Here is a 22,790-nt window from a genome sequence, read left to right as displayed (position 1 = left end):
AAAGCAAATTGTCACTGATTAGTATCCAAAAAAATTCATACTTAGAGAAAGAAATTGCAGGTGCTTTCAAAAATAAAAATATGACTCATTATGGGGGAATAAAATTCAAAACTAGAATCTCTTGCTCTTTCCAAAAATACTTGATAAAGGCAAGAATTGCAACTCTAGAAAACCTGAGATTTCTAATCAAGGTGGGATGGAGTTTTCAATTATTTATTGTTATAATATCTTTTGATCCCAAGAACATTATTACAGAATGAATCCCTCTGCCATCTCATCACTTCAGATTGGAATCCCAAGAGGAAAGGCACCCAGAATTATGATACTTCCATTGACATCTCAGGTAATCTTGCTCAAATTGAAAACAGAAATTATACTGGAAAGGAGGGAGGAGAGCTATTTCTTCTTGAATCAAACATGGTCATGGTTGCCTAAGGGTAGTAAAGGCAAAAATATAGCAATTCTGATTGTTATTCATTTAGTCATACCTGATTCTTCATGACCCTATAGACCATAGAACAGGCCCTTCTATCCTCCACTATCTTCAAAATCTATCTAAATCTATTTTCATTGATTCAACAACACTATTTTTCCAACTCTTCTTTTGCTATCCATTTCTTTTTTCCCTTCAATCTTTCCCAACATTAAATCCTATCTTCTTACCATTTGGTCAAAAATTTCAAGTTTTTCCTTTTGTTAGCTGTGATAGAACTTTGGGGAGGCTATGTGGTGAAATGAGATATAATCAGATTTGTACTTTAGAAAATCACTTGGGGCAGCTAGGTAGTACAGTGGAAAGAAACTGGGACAAGTCTCTCAACCACATTGTCTTCCAAAAACCAAAAGAAAAAAGAAAAAGAAAATCACTTTAGCTTTTGAATGGAGGATGGACTGGAGTGAGAATAAATTGTGGCCCATAGATCCACCAGGATGGTATTTACAAAAATCAGGATGTGAGGTGATGAGTAGATGTGTTCAAGAGATATTTCAAAGATGAAAGCAGCATACCTTGACAACAGCTTGGATAACGGGTCTGTGTGTGTGTGTGTGTGTGTGTGTGTGTGTGTGTGTGTGTGTGTGTGAGAGAGAGAGAGAGAGAGAGAGAAGAGACAGAAAAGACAGAGATTGAGAAATCCAAGATGACTCCTAGATTGTAAGCCTAAAGAACTAGAAGGATAGTGTTGTCTACAGTAACAAGGAATGTATGGATGGGTGAATGAGGGGGAGAATTAGAAGAAAAGAAAATGAGATCTTGTTTTAGTCCTAGAATTTAAGATACCTACCAGATTTCGAGTTCAAGATGGCTGAAATGCAGTTGGAAATGTGGGATTGGAAATCAACAGAGAGGATGGTGCAGGAAAGATTAATTTGACAATCATTAGTATAGAGATTGTAATAAAATATATAGAAACTGATGAGATCATCAAGTGATGCAGTGTAGATGGAGTTGTTGAAGGAAGACTTCTGGTTTCTTACAAAAAAAGAATTTAGGAAGTTAGGCCTGGAGTGTATTATCACTTTATTTTCCTCAGAAGAAGTTATCAGGCTAAATATCTATCTACTCCCTTAAATATTGTTAGACTAGGAGATTTTGTTTTCAAATATAAATTAAACTCCTAATTACTTACTACTTCTTAATGAGGAAAAGACCCCAAGATTTATATACAATATTTGATACCCTTCCCTCCACATAACAGTTTCATAATGAACACACATGAAATTGCAAATAAATCCATTTATTTAAGTCATTACCAAAACAAAATCAGAAAAATATACATATAAAAATATATACAAGATAATACAAATTGATGGAGCTCCTCCCTTGGGAGTGAAGTAATGCAGCTTAATCAAAAGAGAGTTCCACATCTCATCCAAAAGAAAAAATTCTCTCAATTCTTTTAGTATAATCCAAGACCAGTTCTCTATTTATTATCATATATATAATAAACACTATAAAAACAATAAATTTAATTTCACAGCAATTTCTAATTGTGTATTTGAGCCCATGGGTAAATATATGGCTGCTTCAGTGGCCTTAGACCCTGGAGGAAACAGGATCAAACAATCAAAGTCCTCCCATTGTCTTAATTGGAACAATTTTTACGATTGTCTCTCACTGTCTACTTGTTTTTGGTTATTAGTCATCAGTGATACATGTTATCCATGGAATTGCAAGAACAGCAAATGTTGAGAAGTGGATTCAATGAAAATATGAATATGAATGGCCAAATTTGATGGTATGGTATGTTAGCTTTCAGTTTTGATTTTAAAAAGGAAAGAGATTTATTATGATGGGAAAGAGATGTTTCTATGGATATGGTACTTGAATTTTAGGGAGTAGTTTGTCTGTCTTTTTCCCCAATACCATGCCCAACTTTTAGATTTGAATATCTAAAAATTACTGATAGCAGTGATGGGTAACTTGAAAAAGAATGCTAAGTATATTGTGATTTCCTAGAAATAGTACACTTTGATGTCCATCAATTGAGGAATGATCGAACAAATTGTGGTATGTGAATATGATGGAATACTATTTTACTGTAAGAGATCATAAATGGGTGGACAACAGAAAAGTCTGGAAATACTGGACTGATGCTGAGTGAAGTGAGTAGAACGAGGAGAGTATTGTATATATTAACAGCAAAATTGTGTGATGATCAAATATAATGAACTTAAATCTCCTTAGCAGTACAATAATAAAAAACAATTCTAAAGGACTTTTGATGGAAAATAGCATCCCCAATCAGTGAAAGAACTTTGGAGTCTGAATGCAAACCAAAGTATAATATTGTCCATTTATATAATTTGTTTTATGCTCTATGGTTCATTTTTACCCTCTCGTGGCTTTTTATGTTCCCCTTTATTCTGATTCATTTTTCACAACATGACAAATATGGAAATATATTTAGCATAGTTATACATGTATAACTGAAGAAAAGGAGTTGAGGGAGCTCTAGTAAGAAGGCTTTAGGATGGGCAGCTAGGTGGTGCAGTGGATGGAGCACTGGTCCTGAGTTCAAATCCTGTCATAGACACTTAGTAATTACCTAGCTGTGGGACCTTGGGCAAGTCACTTAATCCCATTGCCTTGCAAAAAACAAAAATCAAAATCAAAGAGAGAGAGAGAGAGAGAGAGAGAGAGAGAGAGAGAGAGAGAGAGAGAGAGAGAGAGAAAAGATTTTAGGAAACAAGTCTAATTTGAGGACTGAACTGTTTTGGTGTGCTTGGGTGAGAATAAGGAATGAAAAAGAATGGATACTTAGAGGGTATTTGTTTTATAACTCCATAGGAGAAAGTAAGCTAAATTCACGAATTTTTTTATATCTCTAGTAGTTTAATAAGGCCTATTTTTAGAAGTTTATGTTTAATTAAATTTGTTTAATGAATTAATAAATGATTGCATGAAAACTACAGTCTTCAAAGTTATGTCTTTACCTGCTTTACAATGTTTTTCAAAGATAATCCTTATTTCCTCAGAAACTGAATAATTTTTTAAACAAAGCAAAAAGAAAAATCAAGATTATTTACTGTCTTCATTTTACTTTGTGCTACACAGACCTGGAAAATATTGTGTCCCTAATGATTTTCTTTAGTACATCTTTGACATCTTTATTCCTCAAGCTGTAGATTAGGGGATTCAACATAGGGATAGCTGTGGTATAAAATATTGAGGCCACCATCTCATGAGTCATGCTATTGCTTGATGGTGGTTTAAGACACATGAAAATAATGGTGCCATAGAAGACAGCAACAGCTGCCAAATGGGAACTGCAGGTACTAAAGGCTTTAGATCTCCCTTCAGCAGACTGGATATGTAGGATACCAGTGAGGATGAAAGCATAAGAAATTAAGATGGCAGAAGTGGTTAAAATTACATTGAATGTAATTTGTGGATCTCTGCTACTCCTCTGCCATTACTCCCAAACTCCTGGTGAATTTCATAGGTGGTAAAAATGTCATATCCTATAATGGATGTATGACAACTCTTTTTCTTCTGTTTTTTTATTGTTTCTGAATAATCATCAAAAAAGTTCATTGAGGTAGGTGCTAGAACAGGAGAGCTTCAGAAGGGGGATGATGTCACAGAAATAATGTTTAATGACATTAGGACCACAAAAAGACAATCTGACCATGCAAATTATGTTAACTAGAGTGGCAAAAGTACCCATAGTATATACCCCTGTCACCAAAAAGTGGCAGACTCATGGAGACATGATGACATTATAAAGCAGAGGACTACAGATGGCAACATAATGATCATAGGCCATTGCTGTTAGCATGTAGCATTCAGAAACAATAAAAAAACAGAAGAAAAAGAGTTGTGTCATACATCCATTATAGGATATGACATTTTTACCACCTATGAAATTCACCAGGAGTTTGGGAGTAATGGCAGAGGAGTAGCAGAGATCCACAAAGGACAAGTCGCTGAGGAAATAGTACATTGGAGATTGTAGTTGAGGGTCAATAGCAATTAGTAGGATCATGCCCAAGTTTCCCACCACAGTGACAACATAGATGACCAGCAACAAGAAAAAGAACAGTTGAAGCTCTGGTTGGTCTGTTAATCTTTCAAAGATAAATATAATTATTGTAGAGTGATTTAATGAAACCATTGCTGAGAGCTACACTATGAAGAAAAGAAGACACATAGAAGAAAAAGTATTATTTATCATTTTTAACATGTATGTGTTTGTGGTTATAGAAGAAGGAAATGGGTTATTAGAAAATGGTAAATGCTGTTAAGAATTATAATGCACTTTAAATATATAAACTTATCTGCATTTCCTTTAAAATCTTTGAGTCCAGTATCCTTGGTATCATTATTGAGAAAACTGACTATGATTTTCTTTGTATCCTTAGCCAGAGGATTTACATAGAAAGTGAATCTCTTTTAAATTTTCCTTCTACAACAATGAATGGTTTCTTTATATCTGTTATTTTCTTCTTTAACTCTTCTCCTTTTGTTTTTGTTTTTTCAAGGCAATGGGGTTAAGTGGCTTGCCCAAGGCCACACAGCTAGGTAATTATTTTATTAAGTGTCTGAGGCCAGATTTGAATTATGGTACTCCTGACTCCAGGGCCAGTACTCTATCCACAGTGCCACCTAGCTGCTCCAATCTTCTTATGTCTTATTCCCTGATATGAACTCTTCATTATGACTCCTTGGCTGCCACAAGCAAGACTGAGAACAGTGTTATGAATTTCTTTCTGGCTGTCCTCTATGCCTGGAATGTTCTCCTTTCTCTGCTCTGATGGCTAATCTCCTTGGCTTTTTAAAAGTTCCAACAAAAATTTTATCTTTTACTGAAAATTTTTCTCAATTCTTCTCAATTGCAGTACCTTCCCTCTCTTACTTATTTCCTATTTATCCATAATGGACAACTAGTTGGTATAGTGGATAGAACACCAGCCCTGGAGTCAGAAGGATCTGAGTTCAAATATGAGCACAGGCATTTGACCCTTACTAGCTGTGTGACTTTGGGCTAGTCACTTAACCCTGATTGTCTCATATCCAGAAGACTTTGGAGGAGAAAATGAGACTGTTGACTTAGCACTCACTAAAATCCAAGTCACTTGTTTGCCATAGCTTCACTTTCCTGATGTCATGGTCTTCTTTGAGAACAACGAACAAAAAACATCAGCCTTTATCCTATATGTAACTGTCTATTTGATATAGATGCAAAAAGAAACAAATATATATGTATATATATACATACATATATATATATATATATATATATATATATAATATATGTATTCATTTGAATGTTGACTCCCCCAAAAGCTCCTTGAGGGCAAGAACTCTCTTTTGCCTCTTTTTTACAACCCAAGTGTTAAGGACAGTGCCTGGCTCATAATAGTTGCTTAATAGATATTTATTTATTGATTGAATGATTGAATGAAAAAGGACCATGTGGGACAAGTCTTTAAAAGGCTAATATAGGAGTTTTGTTTTTTTTTGTCTTAAAGGAAATAGAAAGTCACTGGAATTGATCACAAAGAAGAGTCACATGGATATATTTATGACTAAGGAAACTTTAGGTTCACTGTGTAGGACAGACTAGAAGGCTAAAAGACTTGATGGAAGAATTAACTGGAAAGCCATCTAAATGATTTATGTGATGGATGATGGGAGCCTGAATGAAAATTTTAGGTGTGTGAATGTAGAGTAGTGATTAAATTTGAGGGATGCTTTGAGGGAGGAGATGACTAGATTTTCCAGGTTATTAGATATATTGAGTGAGGGAGAATGAATAATCTAGAATGCCAAGATTATGAGCTTGCGACACGACCAAGATATCGGTCTCTTCAGTAGAAAATGAAAAGTTTGGAAAGTAATAATTTAAAGGGAAAGGCAATGAGTTCCATTTTAGATATGTTGAGTTTAAGATGTCCAGGTTGAAACATAGGTAATTCATGATATGAGACTGAAACATAGGAGAGAGACTGGAGTTAGAAAGCTAGAGGTCATATGTCTAGAGATAATATTAAACCCATGGAAAATTATGAGGTTACTGGAGTAACCTCATGAGTATAGAGGGAGAAAAGAAGACTCAAACATATCCTGGGGGAAATCCCATAGTAGTATATACAATATAAATGATAAGCAATCAAATAAGTTTGAGAAAGAATAGTCACAAAAGGAGGAACTAAATCAGGAGTGACAGATATAATGAAAACTTAGAGAGAAGATAGAGTCCAGGAAGAAAGGCAGTTAGCTGTCAAATGTAGTATATTTGTCAAATGTAGTATATATTTTTTTAAAAGGCGATCAAATTTAGCAAAGAGATCATTGGTAACTTCAAAGAGAAGTTTTACCTAAATGATGAGGTTAGAAGCTAAACTATAAAAGATTAAGAAGGGAATGAATGGGAGGAAATTGGAATCACTGAATATAAACAATATTATCTAAGGAGTTTGAGAAAAGGAGACTAGGACACTATCATAAAGAGACAATAGTCTAATGAAGATATGTAAGAATGGAGAAGAAAGGCATTTTTGAAAGCAATATGAAAGGAAAAATTTGGAAGGAAAGATTGAATATTTGAGAGAAAGGGATTGTGTTGAGTTACAATTAAATAGAGAGAATAAGAGAGGATGGTATGAAGTGTCAATGTACTTCTGGATTGGTCTTAGCAAGGGGAACAGCTACCCTCCTTACTCCTGCCTATTCAAGTTCTAGTTTCCTTCAAATATCATCTCAAGCAGCATCTTCAAATCAAGCTTTGCAAAATCTTCAGTTTCTAGTTCCTCTTCAGCAGCATTATCTTTAATTAATTTGTATTTTTTCTTAAATTTATACATGTGTATTTTGTCTTTCCAGTAAAATGTTGGGACTTTTATTAATTGGTTATTGTGAGCAGGATGATTTATTTTTTATGAAATTTCCAGTTTTCTTATTTCAAAGTGAAGTAATTAACCTAAGTAATACCTTCTAGATGTCATCAATGATTCTGTGCTAACTTTCAGTGACTCTCCAGAGCCTACGGAATAATTTAGCATGTAAAACCCTCCTAAACCCTCCTTAACCCTATTTAAACTCCTTGTCAAATTTGTCTCTTCTAGGCTTCAAGCAACAGGTCTACAGCTGATGACCTTGGAGTAACGTTAGTCTTTATCTGATCCTGATTGCCCACAGCCCTTGGATTCCACTTCAGTCAAGTTTCCTTTGCAGAATATTCCCTCTCCAAATGGGTCCCTAATAGGTTAGGTTAGACAGGGAGACTGCTATACCCCTTCTCAGCTTTAAAGATATTCCAGAAGACGGACCTTCATCCCAATTTCCCAGAAGAATCTGGGTCCCTAGTAATTTTAGGAGAGAATATGATGCAGCAAAACATGGGCATAGGGAGTGTTGGGTTCAGTTGGAGACAAACTTTTCATTGTTATCCTTTATCATCTAATTTAAGCCATACCCGAGGACCTGAACTTTTGGATTGCATTACTTCCTGGTGGGGCAGCCAGGGAAGTATGTCCATGACCACCCCAAAGAGACCTTTTCCCAAAAGGCAAAATCTCCAAAGCAGGACTTGGGTCACTCCCAAGTTACCACCCCTCCTATGGACTCTGAGGAAGAATTTAAAGAGATCCTCCTCTCTTTTACCTTGCAGACTCTGGTTGAACCCTTGTCAGCTGGCCTGCCCAGTTCAATCAGCAATCCACTGAGATCAGTTATTAGTTATTCTTTTGAAAAATTATGCTTAAATATTTTATTGCTTCATATTGCCTCTATAACATCTTCATCTCCAAGTATAGTCTGTACTCCCTCCTTTATATTTTAAGCTAGCCATAAAAGCAAAGAATTTTAAAAGAAAGAAAAACTAACCATTTCAGCACTCACCCAAAAGTGAAATTTTCCACAGCCATTGTTTCAAACTTTTGCAAAGAAAAAAGGAATATATATTTTCCCATCTCTTCTCTAAGACCAAATTTGGTCATTAAATCACACTTTGACATTATGCTTTATATTATAATTGATTATATATATATATATATATATATATATATATATATATAACTTCAATCTTAGATTTTAAACTTTTTGAGTACAGGTATATCTTATAAATGTTATATATTTTATAAATCTTAGTATATTTTTGCAGTGCCTTGAACATACTTCTCCCTAAAAACGTATTAAATAAATCAATTAACTAAAGTCTCAACTCAGAAAATAACCCAAGTTTGTGGGACTTTGAAACTACATTGAAAAGTACAATAGAATTTATTGGAAAGAGGACAACTGTTAAGAAACACATATTTCAGCATATCTCATTGACCTGTGCTATCTTTCTAGTCCCTTCCCTTCTATTATATTGCTGTCTCTTCATTCTTTTCTAGAGTGGTTGATTATTTTCTTTCCTCACCTAGTAGATTAATCCATTATTACTAAATTATGCTATGGATCAATAAAATACATATCTATTTTTCAAAATCAATTCCACTATCCAGAACTCTGATATAGTGATTCTCACTGACAGAGCCAGGAATTCTAGTAGATAGGAGCAAGAGAGATTGCTCCATCTTATAATCAATGGAGCTAAGATGAAAGTGGAAAGAAGAGGAATTATCATTTTAAAAATTCATGTTTTAGGGAATGAGGAATTTTAGTAGTAAAAGTTTGTAAAATAATTAAAATTTTCTTTTTATAGAATTATATTAGTCCATGTATTACAAATAAAAAAAGTACCACTTAAGGTGCTGTTTGTTCTCTTTTCTTTATCCTTTATATTGCTACTGCTAAAACTTTTTTTTAAAAAAAAATTAAGATCATGTACTTGCTGCAACATTCGTTTCCCAACTTATTTCCACTTATTTTCATTCTTCCAGAGATACTATTTCACCTGGGGCAGTATTACAAAAAGCCTCTGACAATTCATCATCTGCCTCCCTCCAAATTTCAACTATACATTGTCTTCAGTAGTATAAGATGGCATATAGATCTCTGAATGTGAAATAAAGGCTACATTTGAATTCTGGATGTAACACAGCATTATTCATTCATCCTTAACTAATTGCCCTCTCTCCATCTAGTTCCACAACTGTGAAATCAGGATTATCATTCTTAAAGAGCCTATCTCCTGGAATGGTTTTGAGGCTCAAAGGAGAATATTCATAGAAAATACTCTATAAACTTTAAAGATATATTTTGTTAGTTATTATTATTTTTATCATTACTAGAACTTTGATTATACACAAAATGACTGAAAAGCAGCTAAACATCTACTGAACTTTCATGGTTATGCTAATACTAGCCATGTTCACTTCCTGTCTGGTTCCCATAGAATGTAAGATTTTGCAGTTTATAAATGGAAAATCATTTACAGATTGTCCCTTGCAAATACTTTTCATAGATAAGTAGAATTAAGTTGGGGGAAGACATTAATTTGATGTTCAGAATTAAATATAGTTAGCATGTCTCATATCTCTAATAGCTTAAGGATTGTTTAATAATTAGAAATGGTTGAAAGGAAAGAATATTTTTCCCATCTCTAACAGATGAAGATTAGGAATTGAAAAATAAGAAGAGAATTCATAAGTAATAGAACCAATGAAGAGAAGACAGAAAGGATTCCATTCTATCTCCTTTAGGAACAGAATAGACAGGAATACCTCTAGTTTCATCTTGATAAATTGCCTGTGACCATACTAATTAAGAGCAGCTCTGTTGAAAGTTGACTTTACTCTTTAGACTTCAGATTCTAATTTATTCCAAACATTTTCAGAAGATAAAGGGAAATTTTATTACTCACCTGAGTCTTTTCAGGATTCTGACATGATTATAAGGCAACTAGGTGGCAGAATGAATAGAACTCTGAATCTAGATTTAGGAAGACCTAGGTTAATGTATAGTCTCTGGCAGTCAATAAGTCACTTAAACTGACTGCTTTAGTTTTTTTCATCTATAAAATGAAAATAATTATAATGCCTATGTGCCAAGATTTTTGTGAAGACAAAAATGATATATTTGGAAAGCTCTTTGCAAACCTTAAATGTCATGTAAATATTAGTTACTATTTGGTTTCTTATAATAGAAGAATAATTTGCATGACTTTCTAGAGCAAATTTTCATTGTTCAGGACCCCAATATATCATGCTTAGAGAGTGGAATTAGTGGTGCTTTTAAATGAAAATGTAAATCATTTTGAAGAGAAAATCCCCCAAAAGGAATCTTTCATTCTTCCCAAAGAATTAGACAGGGACAAGAATTTCAACTATACAAATTCTGAGCTACCTAGGTGAGAGGGAGTTTTTATTTGTTGTGAGATTTTCTGGTCCCCAAAACATTATTATAGAAAGAATTTCTCCAGGGTCATATCACTTCAGACTGGAATCCCAAAGGAAAAAGCACCCAGGATGGTGATTCTTCCATTAATATCTCAGGTAATTTTGTTCATTTTTGAAACTCATTTTTTACTGGAAATAGGGCACAGAAATTATGCTGAAAAGGAGGAAGGAGGATTAAATCTTCTTGGTCTGAGTATGGTCATGACTGAATTGGGGCAGTAAAGAAACATATGAAGCACTTCTAGTGCTTTCTGATTTCCTTGTAACCCTCTCCATTTCCTTCACCTTTAGTCTAGTGATCTTTATACCCTTAAAATACCAAAAAATCTCTTATTCTCATTCTTTTCACCCTATATTTCATACTTAGATGCAGACAGTATAGTTTTTTGTCGTTATGAGACCCTTCAAACAATCCCTTCAAGCAGGATATTTTTATTCATTTAGTAGTTTAAAATTGATTGATAGGTCAAATGCTTTTCATTAATTCTAATACTAATGAAATAATCATTCACAAGACCATTAAACAAGAGAGTCAAACTAGTATCTTATAGTCAGGAAAGCATAGAAGGTTATAATAGAAGGGACCTCAGAGATTATCTAGTTTAATCTTTTACTTAATGCATAATCAAAGCCCCAAGAAAAGATTCATTTCTGGAGCCCTGCTATCAGGAATACTAGTGACCTCTCTGGGGAAGACCTGATTGCTGTTTCAGATGAGTAAGGGGGCAATTTAGTTTTAGATATGTAAAGTGTTTCATGCATCCTCTAGGAAAATTCTGGGGATTTCAGAATATAAAGGAAGTTTCTTTTGTTATTGTTTTTATAAATATATAAGGAATAATATTTAGGTAGTTATGAGATTAGCAGAAAGATCATTTTATTTTTTGAGTTAGACTATGTGGGTGCTAATCTGAGCCCAATTACTATCTGGTTGTTTATTTATTCATTCTGTTTTTGGACAGGATAACTAAGACAGTCAAATAAAAGAGTAAATTTCAGTTAATAGATTAAGAGAAATGAAATATATGGTTACCCATTTAAGTTAATAAACTCTCCTTCAATCTATCTACAACTTCAGAAGAGTGTCTATCAATGTTTAATTACTGTCTTTCAAGAAAAAAAGAACATTATACAGGATGCAATTTTAAGTTTAATCTACCTAACATTTTTCCATTACTTGGTTAAGCTAGACAACCAGTGAAACAGTAACTTGAGGCTTGACTTCTAGTCTGCTGATATCTGAGGCATAAATGCTAACATTGAATAGTTAAAGATTGGCTTTAGGGGCTAGTTGGAGCTGGCTCTAGAATTCCATTTAACTCTAAGAATTCTAGATAAGATTCCATGTGGATGACATCGTGTTGGTTTGATAGAGAACTAACCAAGAAATATCCAATACTATTGCCAATCATATTTATCAAGATAGATTTTCAAGAATTGGTCTTTATTATATATCATCTGACCATATACTCAGGCCTCAAAATTACCATGAAGCCCTAGATAAAGTTTTTACAAAACTTATATAGTTTCCAGTTGCATCAGAGAAGAAAAAATAATTCGAAATTATAGTTTTATATATATATATAATATACATATATATTAAAGAGTAAGTTGTAAAGTTTGTAACTGATTTACATGCGAAATGATAACAGAAGAAAAGTCACAACAGATCAAGTTATAAACTTATAAACAAATACTCTTTCAGTATTTCAGTATTCAGTATTTCAGTATTCAGCTTCTTTCAAGCTCTTTTTTAAAAAAAATTTCTTAATTTTACAATTTTCCCTTAATCTTGCTTTCCTCCTCCCATCCCCCACAGAAGGCAGTCTGATAGTTTTTACATTGTTTCCATGGTATACATTGATCAAAATTGAATGTGTTCAGAGAGAAATCATATCCTTAAGAAAAAATAAAACTTAAGAGATAGCAAAATTATATAATAAGATGACTTTTTAAAATTAAAGGTCTTTGGTTTTTGTTTAAACTCCACAATTCTTTCTTTGCATACAGATGGTATTCTCCACCACAGATACCCTAAAATTGTCCCCAATTGTTGCACTGATGAAATGAGCAAGTCCATTAAGGTTGATCATCACCCCCATGTTCCTGTTATGGTGTACAATTTTCTTCTGATTCTGTTCATCTCGCTCAGCAATACTGAGAGAAGTTCTACAAGAATTGACAACTAGCAAATGATTATTTTGGAAAGTCTATAAATAAAGTCTCATTCAGTTTCTGATTTTCCCTACAAATAAAATGCTATAGTGGAGCTAAATAGAAAGGAAATTAAAAATGCTGAGATGACAAATTGCATCAAGCACCAAATCATAGTAATGCCTCATGTAAGAAAACCATATCCATAGAAATAGTTTGACCAACCCATCTAAACAAGATAAAAAGAATGGATGAAAAATCAAACAATTAATCAACAAAGCTCTTATTAAGGTATTACTATCTATCTATCTATCTATCTATCTATCTATCTATCTATCTATCTATCTATCATCTTTGGGTTTATCAAACAGTAGATTACTATAGTTATTAAATACTGGGTATTATTTACCCAACGTATTCCACTAATCTACACTCTATTTCTTAGTACCAAATTGCTTTGATGACTTTATATTATAATTTTAGATCTGTTATGGCAAGATCTCTTTGCTTTGCACTTTTTATTTATTGCCTTGATATTTTTGACCTTTTGTTCTTCCAGATGAATTTGGCTATTATTTGTTCTAGTTCTAAAAAATAATTTTTGGTACTTTGATTCATATGGCTCTAAATAAGTAGATTAATTTAGGTAGAATTGTCATTTTTATTATATTAGCTTGGTTTACCCATAACCAATGGATATTTTCCCAGTCATTTAGATTGGGCTTCATTTATGTGAAAAAGGTTTTGTAATTGTGTTCATATAGTTCCTGGGTTCATCTTGGCAGGTAGAATCCCAAATATTTTATAATGTATACAGTTAATTTTGATTGGAATTTCTCTTTCTTTTTCTTGCTACTGGGAAATACTGATGTTTTATGTGTGTTTATTTTATATCCTGCAACTTTTATAGAACTGTTAATTATTTCAGATAGTATTTTTAGTTGATTCATGATGATTTTCTAAGTATGTCATCATATCATCTGCAAAGAGTGGGAGTTTTGTTTCCTTATAGTCTATTATAATTCTTTCAATTGCATTTGCTTTTGTTATTACTAAAGCTCATACTTTCAATATAATATTGTATAGAAATGATGATAATGGGCATTTTTGTTTCACCCCTGATCTTATTGGAAATGCTTCTAGATTATCCTCATTATATATAATGCTTGCTGCTAGTTTTAGATAGATACTGCTTATCATTTTAAAGAGAACCCCATTTATTCCCATGTTCTCTAGTGCATTTAATAGGAATGAGTGCTATATTTTCTCAAAAGTTTTTTCAGCCTCTCTTGAGAAAAATCATATGATTTCTGTTAGTATTGTTAATTATATGATCAATTGGGCTGATAGTTTTCCTAATATTGAACCAGCCCTTTATTCCTGGCATACACCCCACCTAGGTTATAGTGCATTATCCTGGTGATAAATTACTCTTATCCCTTTGCTAATATTTCATTTAAAATATTTGTATCAACATTCATTAGGGAAATTGGTCTTTAATTTTTCTTTCTCTGTTTTAGTTCTTCCTGATTTAAGTACCAATTCCATATTTGTTTCATAAAAATGAATTTAGTGCAACTCCTTCTTTGCCTATTTTTCCAAATAATTTATGTAGAATTGGAATTAATTGTTCTTTAAATGTTTGGTAGAATTCTTTTATAAATCCATCTAACCTTGGAGATTTTTTTAGGGAGATCACTGCTAGTTGATTCAATTTCTTTTTCTATTTGTTATTTTGCAAGGCAATGGGGTTAAGTGACTTGCCCAAGGTCATACAGGTAATTATTAAGTGTCTGACACTGGATTTAAACTCAAGTCCTCCTAACACCTGGACTGGTGCACTATGCCATCTAGCCAACCCATCAATTTCTTTCTCTAAAATGTGATTAAATATTTTATTTTATTTTCTGTTAATCTGAGCAATTTACATTTTCATAAATATTCATCTATTTTACTTAGATTGTTAGATTTATTGGCATATATTTGGGCAAAACAGCTCAAAATTATTGACTTAATTTCCTCTTCATTGGTGGTAAATTTACCATTTTCATTTTTGATACTGGTACTTTGATTTTCTTCTATCTGTTTTAAAATCAAATTTATTAAAGGTTTATCTAATTTATTGTTTTTAATAAAGTCTACTTATAGTTTTATTTATTAGTTCAATAGTTTTCTTACTTTCAATTTAATTAATCTATCCTTTGATTTTCATTATTTCTAATTTGACATTTAATTGGTGATTTTAATTTATTCAATTTTTAGTTTTTTTAGTTGCATGCCCTATTCATTGATCTATGCTTTCTCTAATTTATTCATTTAAACATCTAGTGATATAAAATTTCCCCTAAGTCCTATTTTGGATGCATCCCATAAGTATTGTTATGTTGACTCATTATTGTCATTCTTGGCATTTGATTGTGAGGATTTTTTTTACCCTAATACACACTCAATTTTATGTAGGTGCCAAGTATCACTGAAAAAAGGTATATTCCTTTCATTCCCATTCCAATTTTTTCCAGAGGTCTGTCATGTCTAACTTTTCCAAAATTCTATTTACCTCCCCAACTCCTTTCTTGTTTATTTTGTGCCTTGTTTTTATCTAATTCTGAAAAGGGGACATTGTGGTTCCCTTCTAGTAAAGTTTTTCTACATATTTCTTGTAATTCAACTAACTTCTCTTCTAAGAATTTGGATCCTTTAGCCCTTGGTGCAGATATGTTTGGTATTGATATTTCTTTATTGTCAATTAACAAGATGTAGTTTCCTTCTTATTTCTTTTTAATTAAATTGGTTTTTCTTTTGCTTTGTCTGAATCAGTATTACTACCCCTACCTTGTGTGTATCTCTCTGTTTCAAAAAGTATTTTTTATAAACAACATATTGTGGGATTCTGGTTTTTAAACCATTCTGCTATGCTCTTCCATTTTATGGGATAGTTCATCCCATTTACATTTGCAGTTATGATTATGTATTTTTCCCTCCATCCTATTTCCTCCCTATTTATGCTTTTATCTCTCCTTTCACCATATTTATCCCTCCAAAGTTTGGTTTCTGTCTACTAACAACTCCCTCAATTTACCCTTCCTTCTAGAGGCCCCCCCCTTTTTCCTTTTCCCCCTTTCCTCTCCTACTTCTGTCCTCCCTCCCATCAACTCCTTCCCTTTTCTTCCCCCTTTCCCTGCAACTTCTTTATAAGTTAAGAGAAATTTCTAAGCTGAAATGAATGTGTGTGTGTGCATGTCTCTGTGTGTGTATTATTTGCTCTGAGTCAAATTCAATGAGAGTAACTTTCAAACAATGCTCACCCCTTCCCTTCTTACCCTCAACTAGGTCCTTTGTGCCTCTTCATGTAACGTTGTTTACCCTATACTGCCTTCCCTTTTTTCTCCTAATATGATCCTATTTTTGATGCCTTAATTTTTTTATTTCATTGCTTCAAAATCAACTTTAACCCACACCATCTGTCTATGTATATTCCTTCTAACTTCCCTAATAGAGATGCAGTTCTCAAGAGTTATAAGTACCAACTTCCCATGAAGGGATATAAACAATTCTTATTGAATAGCATTTTTTCTTTTCTGTTTACTTTTTTATGCTCCCCTTGAATTCTGTATTTGAAAGAAATAAAATATTTTGTGTTTCCATAAAAGGAAGAAGGATTTGGTTAGTTAGTAAAATACAAAGGAGGTAGCTAATCAATATAACTGCATTCTGATTAAACAATTCCAAGTAGACAAGTAGATGGATTATATGTCAACCAAATCAATGTAGAAAAGACAGGGGTTACTTGGGTTTATAACTCTATGCATGCTTAATTAATTTATACATGTTAACTTCTCCATTCCAAGAGGAGCTTAATTTTCATTATAATAGCTTGCAATGGATGTGAAGACATGATCAGGGTGCATGGACATATTAAGGAGCAACATACAAAAGGAGGACTGAGAAACTGGGAATTATATAATCCCTAGCCAATGATGGCTTGAAGGAGGGAATTGGAGTTTCAGGTGCAGGGATAAAATTTGCTTATTTTCTGCATCTGTGTGTGTTTCTGTCTTTGATGATCACACCCTTCCAATTGGAATATATTGTTTTTAAATTACTTCATTCACCATGGAGTCTTTTGTTTTTTCTTTTATTATTTGTTTCTAACATATTTGGAGTTTGAATTTTCTGTTCTGCTCTAATCTATTCATAAGGAAAGTTTGAAAGTCCCTATTTCATTGAATGTATGGTTAATTTTGCAGGATAGTTGATCTTGCTTATAAGATATAAACTCCTTTGCCTTGTGGGATATCATAGTCCAGGCCCTCTGATCCTTTAAGGTAGAAGTTGCTAAATCCTATATAATCTTGTTTGTGGCTTCTTGGTATTTGAATTGTTTCTTTCTGGCTGCTTGCAGTATTTTCTGCTTGGAGTTGATTTCAGATAATTCTGGAATTTGTCTATATCATTTTTTAGAAGCTTTTATCTTGGAATCTCTTTCAGGAGATGATGCGTGAATTCTTTCAATGACTTTTACCCTTGATAATATCCTGAAAGATATTGTCCAAGCTCTTATTTTACTAATGTCTTTTAAGTAGACTATAATTCTTAAATTATTCTTCTTGGATCTATTTTCCAGGTCAGTTGTTTTGACATTGAAGTATTCTATATTTTCTTCTATTTTTTCAGATTGATACTTGATGTCTTATAGAGGTATTAACTTCCACTTGCTGAATTCTAATTTTCAGGGATTTATTTTTTCACTTAGCTTTTGTATCAACTTTTCATTTGACTAATTCTATTTTTCAGGAGTAGTTTTTTTACACAATTTTTTGTGTTTCCTTTTCCATGCTTTTGACTCTTTTTTCATAATTCTCGCACATAACTCTCATTTCTTTTCTCATTTTTCTTCTTCACTTGATTTTAAAATCCTTTTTGATTTTTCTAAGAGCAATGTTTGGGCTCTTCTTTCTTTGCCATATCTTTTATTATTTTATTGTTTTGTTTGTTTTTGATTTTTGCAAGGCAATGGGGTAAAGTTACCTGCCCAAGGTCACACAGTTAAGTAAATAAGTAAGCTGGATTTGAACTCAGGTCCTCCTGATTCTAGGGCTGGTGCTCTATCTGCTGTGCCACCTAGCTGCCCCTCTTCTATCATTTTAATATTTTTCATGGTTTTCTTGGCACAGAAATTAGAGTGATTTGCCATTTTCTTCTCAGAAGTCTCTAATATGACCTGTATGTCCTGAGTAATCCTCCATAGAATAACTCATAGTTTTATTGAGCTATTAAAGTCCCTCTACCATGACAAGACATTGATTCAGGAAGTGAAAGGTAATTAGTATCTGTCTAAAACAATTAACATATTATCTGTAATGGGTATAAACTAGAAGCCTTCCCAATAGTCAGTAGTAAAACAAGAATGTTCTTTATTTCCACTACTATTCAATATGCACTAACAAAACTAGTTATAATAATAGACAAGAATAAGAAATTGAAAAAAATTAGAATAAGCAATGAGTAAACAAAACTATCAGTCTTTGCAGATGATATGAAGATATACTTAGGAATCACTGAAAACCTATTTGAAGCAATTAACTTTAGAAAAGTTGCAGGATATAAAATAAACCCATATTAATCATCAGTATTTCTATATATTGCTAACAAAATTCAGCAGGATGAGTTAGAAAGATACATTTCATTTAAAATCACTGAAGACAAAATAAAACACTTGGGAATCTATGTGTAAGAAAAAGAACCATTTAATTGCTCCTCAGTAGGCCAAGAATTAAGGCAGCTAGGTGATGCAATAGATAAAGAGAGATGGACCTGAGACATACAAATTTAAATCTGGTTTCAGACTACATTAACTATGTGACCCTGGACAAATCATTTAAACTCTGTTTCCCTTGAGTCACTGGAGACTGAAATGTCAAAACACTTTGGTACCTTTGCAAGAATCCCTCACTTGAGGTCACATACTAACAGGACTGAGTACTGAACAACAACAGCCAGGTGAAGCCAATATAATAAAAATGTTAATTCTATATAAGTCAATTTCCTTGTTAAATGCTATACTGATGAAATTGTCAAAAATTATTTTGTAAAGCTAGAAAAAAATAATAAAATTATTCCAGAGAGAACAAAATGTCAAGAATACCAAGGATGTTAATGAAAAAATTATGTGAGGGAAGGCAATAGACTAGCAGTATTAGATTAAAAATAAATAAAATGGTAGAAATCCAATAAAATCTGGTCTTGGCTGAGAAAAGAGTGATGGATAAGTAGATTAGATACACAAGACGTAAATTACCATAGTAATATTTTTATAAACACAAAGATTCAAGCTCTGGGGGTAAAAACTCACTATTTGACAAAAGTTATAGTTTGGCAGAAATGTATGCCATATGCAAATATCAAGTCAAACTAAGTACCTGTTTTAGACATAAAGGATGATATCCTAAGCACATTAAGAGAGCATTGTAAATTTTGCCTGTTTTATTTAATGGATACTGGAAGAATTTATGATCAAACAGGAAAGAGGGAAAATCACAGGTAGTAAAAATTGGTAATTTTGAGTACTTGACATTTAAAAGATTTTGCACAAACTAAACTGATACCAGCAAAATTAGAAGGGAAGCAATAAATGGGGGGGGGGAGGATTGCAGCAAGTTTCTAAGTTCTTTAAAAATTAGGGACCTGAACCAAATTCATAAAAATAAAGCTACTTATTCTTGATTTCATAAGTGGTCAATAGATATTAACATTTATTTTACAGAAGAAATCAAAACTATCTATAGTCATGAAGGGAAAAAAAGTGTTCCAAATCACTCTTGATTAGAGAACTGCAAATTAAAAGAATACTGAGTTATCACTTCACCCCTTTCAGATTGGCTAACAAAACAGAAAAGGAAAATGATAAATGCTGAAGGTAATGTAAAAAAAACTGGAACACTAATGCACCATTGGTGGAGAACAATTTGGAACTATGCCTAAAAACTTTAAATTGTATGTTCCCTTTTAACCAACAAATAACACTATTTAGTCTGCATCCCAAAGAGGAGATATATATATATATATATATATATATATATATATATATATATATATATATATATATATATTTTTTTTTTTATAACAGCTTTTTTTGTGGGGGACAAAATTGGAACTAGGGTATACCCATGAAAAGTAATGACTGAGAAAATTGTGGTATATGTTGTGTTGGAATATTATTGTGCTGTAAGAAATGCTGATCACGATTGTTTCAAAAAAGCCTGTGAAGACTTATTTGGAATGATGCAAAATGAAGAGGTAGGAAACAGGAGAATATTGTACACAGCAACAGTAATATTGTACAATTATCAACTGTGAAAGACAACTATTCTGATCAACAAATTTATTCCATAGATCTCACGAGGGAAAAATACTATCCATTTCCATAGTGAGAATTGATGAAGTCTTTATGCAGATTGAAGTATAATTTTTCTTGTTTTTTTTTCAAAATTTCTAATATGAAAATGTTTTGTATGATTTCATATGTAAAACTGATATCACATTTTTGCCTTTTTGATGCCTTATCCTTCCTTTCTTTCTTCCTTCTTTTGTCCCTTTTCTCTTCTTATTTTCTTTCTTTCTTCCTTCTTTTGCACAAAATTAAAACTATAAAATTCAATTTTCCCAGTGGTTGCCAGTCAGACTACCACAAGAAACATAGTTTCTGCTCTCTGAAATTTTGGCTTGAGAAAGTACACATACCATTAAGTATATAATCTGTTCTTTAGCATTCAAATATATGTTTTATTTGAGGATAAAAAAAGGATATAAGCAGGAAAGATGTAAACCACTAGAAGCAAAGATTCCAGAAGAAAAAAAATACAAAAGAATAGAAATATAATAGTGAAAGTTGGACAAACTTGTGAATAAAAAAGTAATGGAATATTTACTACTTCACAGAATCACAGACTGTCAGAAATGGAATAGACATTAGAGGTCATGTAATTTCTACATCTACCGAAACATTGATATTCAGATTTCATTTAAAGACTTCGATTGATTAGGAAGCCTAACTTTTTTGAGTCAGTTCATTACATTTTAAGATTGTTTGAATTATGAGAAAATTTTTCCATTATCTTGAGTCTAAATCAGTTTTTTATTTCTTTAATTTGTGCAATTTCACCAACTGTTTCTATTTCTGTTCTCTGAAGACAATTCTTCTCTCATATGTCAGCTGTTTCATGTATTGAAGATAGATGTGATGTCGATTGTATTCTCCACTCCCACCCCCCCTACCCCAGTCTCCTTTTTCTGAATGTATTCACTTCTTTTCATCAGTCTTCACACAGTCAGGTTTTTGGTATCTCTGTTATCCTGATTAATCTCTTCTGAATGTGTCTTGATACATAATTAAGTCAGCAGAAATTTCACATCTCTCATTCTAGATCCTCTATCTCTAATGGCTCATAAATACCAAAAAAGAAAATAACTAACTTGCATATCAATGAAAATAAAGTCTATATAAGAGTCCATAAAAATAACAATATCTACCAGTAAATATTTTTCCCTCTGGGCAACTATACCTCCATTTATACAGAGTCAATGTGTAATATTTCTGATTATAATAGCCTTCGGTACTTGTGTTCATTTAGGATCATGTGATCATTACTCAGATTATGTTTCATCATCTACTACCCTCTTCCATAGTCTTTCACTTTCTGTGGAATTAAATTCTGTATTCTATGTCATCTTATCCTTGACCTTTTCTAAGAACTGTCACTAATTCAGCAGGAGGTAATTCAAGTACATCACATACCTCGTGAAGTTTTCTATCTGGGCAGAAGATTTCTTCCTGAGTTATTTTAGTTTTGCCCAGGAAATTAAAGACCTCTTGTATCATATGCCATTGCCAGATCATTTAAGGATTCTGCTTTAGAATTTTTATCTGATAGTTATGGAATCATATTAATTCACAGTATGTCTCCAGCTGATGAACACTACATTTTTTCTTAATGATAGCTCAATCTATTAATTCATTCATTTAAACAAACAGACAAACAAACAAAACAACTATTTAGGGTTTTGTAGCTCTTCAAAAGTTATCCTATACTATCCAAGACAGGCAGCCATCACAATCTCAGGAGTCTTTCTGGGACTTATAGAATGGTATTATGATTAAGTAAAGGTAGTATAGTTCTTCATTCCTGCCAAATGTCCCTCCTGTTTGTAGTCAGAATCTCATTTTTTCCAAGCCCTACAGTAAATCCCTACTTTTAGGAGGATGCTTCAGTATTCTTTAGGTTTTTGCAAGGCAAATAGGGTTAAGTAGCTTGCCTAAGGCCACACAGCTAGGTAATTATTAAGTGTCTGAGACTGGATTTGAACCCAGGTACTCCTGACTCCAAGGCCAGTGCTTTATCCACTACACCACCTAGCCACTCCTTCAGTATTCTTTAAAGCTAAACTTGGGTCTTGGAGAAATATTATAGTCGATCATAAGTTCTGAAGAGTTCCATAAATTTGGAAAGTCCTTGAATATAAATAGAATAACAGATGATGTAAACTGAAAACTGTGGGGTTATATTCCATTTAAATACCTCTATCCAAGGGATAATTCTTTCTCATTAATTGATGAGGCCTCAGAACAAAACCTCCAATATCATAATATTTATACCTCTTTTACCTTTATCCAACGATGTTAACTCATTTCATAATTTCTTATCTTGCTCTCACTTTCTCCTTAGTTTTCTTCTACCATTCTTTTATTTTTGTTTTTTTGAAACTTTTTAGCTCTTTTAAAAAACTTTTTAAGGAATATTTATTGGACTTGTATCAAATCTGTAATTTCTTTGAGGTTTTGCTTGTAGAGA

The 22,790-nt window shown here is 32.7% G+C and overlaps 1 pseudogene; it reads right to left on the bottom strand.

Moving 5' to 3' along the window:
- Window positions 1–3,548: 3,548 nt before the first annotated feature.
- On the bottom strand, window positions 3,549–4,616 carry LOC141488072 (olfactory receptor 8D1-like; annotated as a pseudogene).
- Between the last annotated feature and the right edge of the window lie 18,174 nt (window positions 4,617–22,790).

Source organism: Macrotis lagotis, chromosome 1 (genome assembly GCF_037893015.1).
Source record: "Macrotis lagotis isolate mMagLag1 chromosome 1, bilby.v1.9.chrom.fasta, whole genome shotgun sequence".
NCBI lineage: Eukaryota > Metazoa > Chordata > Mammalia > Peramelemorphia > Peramelidae > Macrotis > Macrotis lagotis.
Note: the sequence above shows the minus strand (reverse complement) of the source record. Positions and strands in the feature narration are given on the sequence as shown.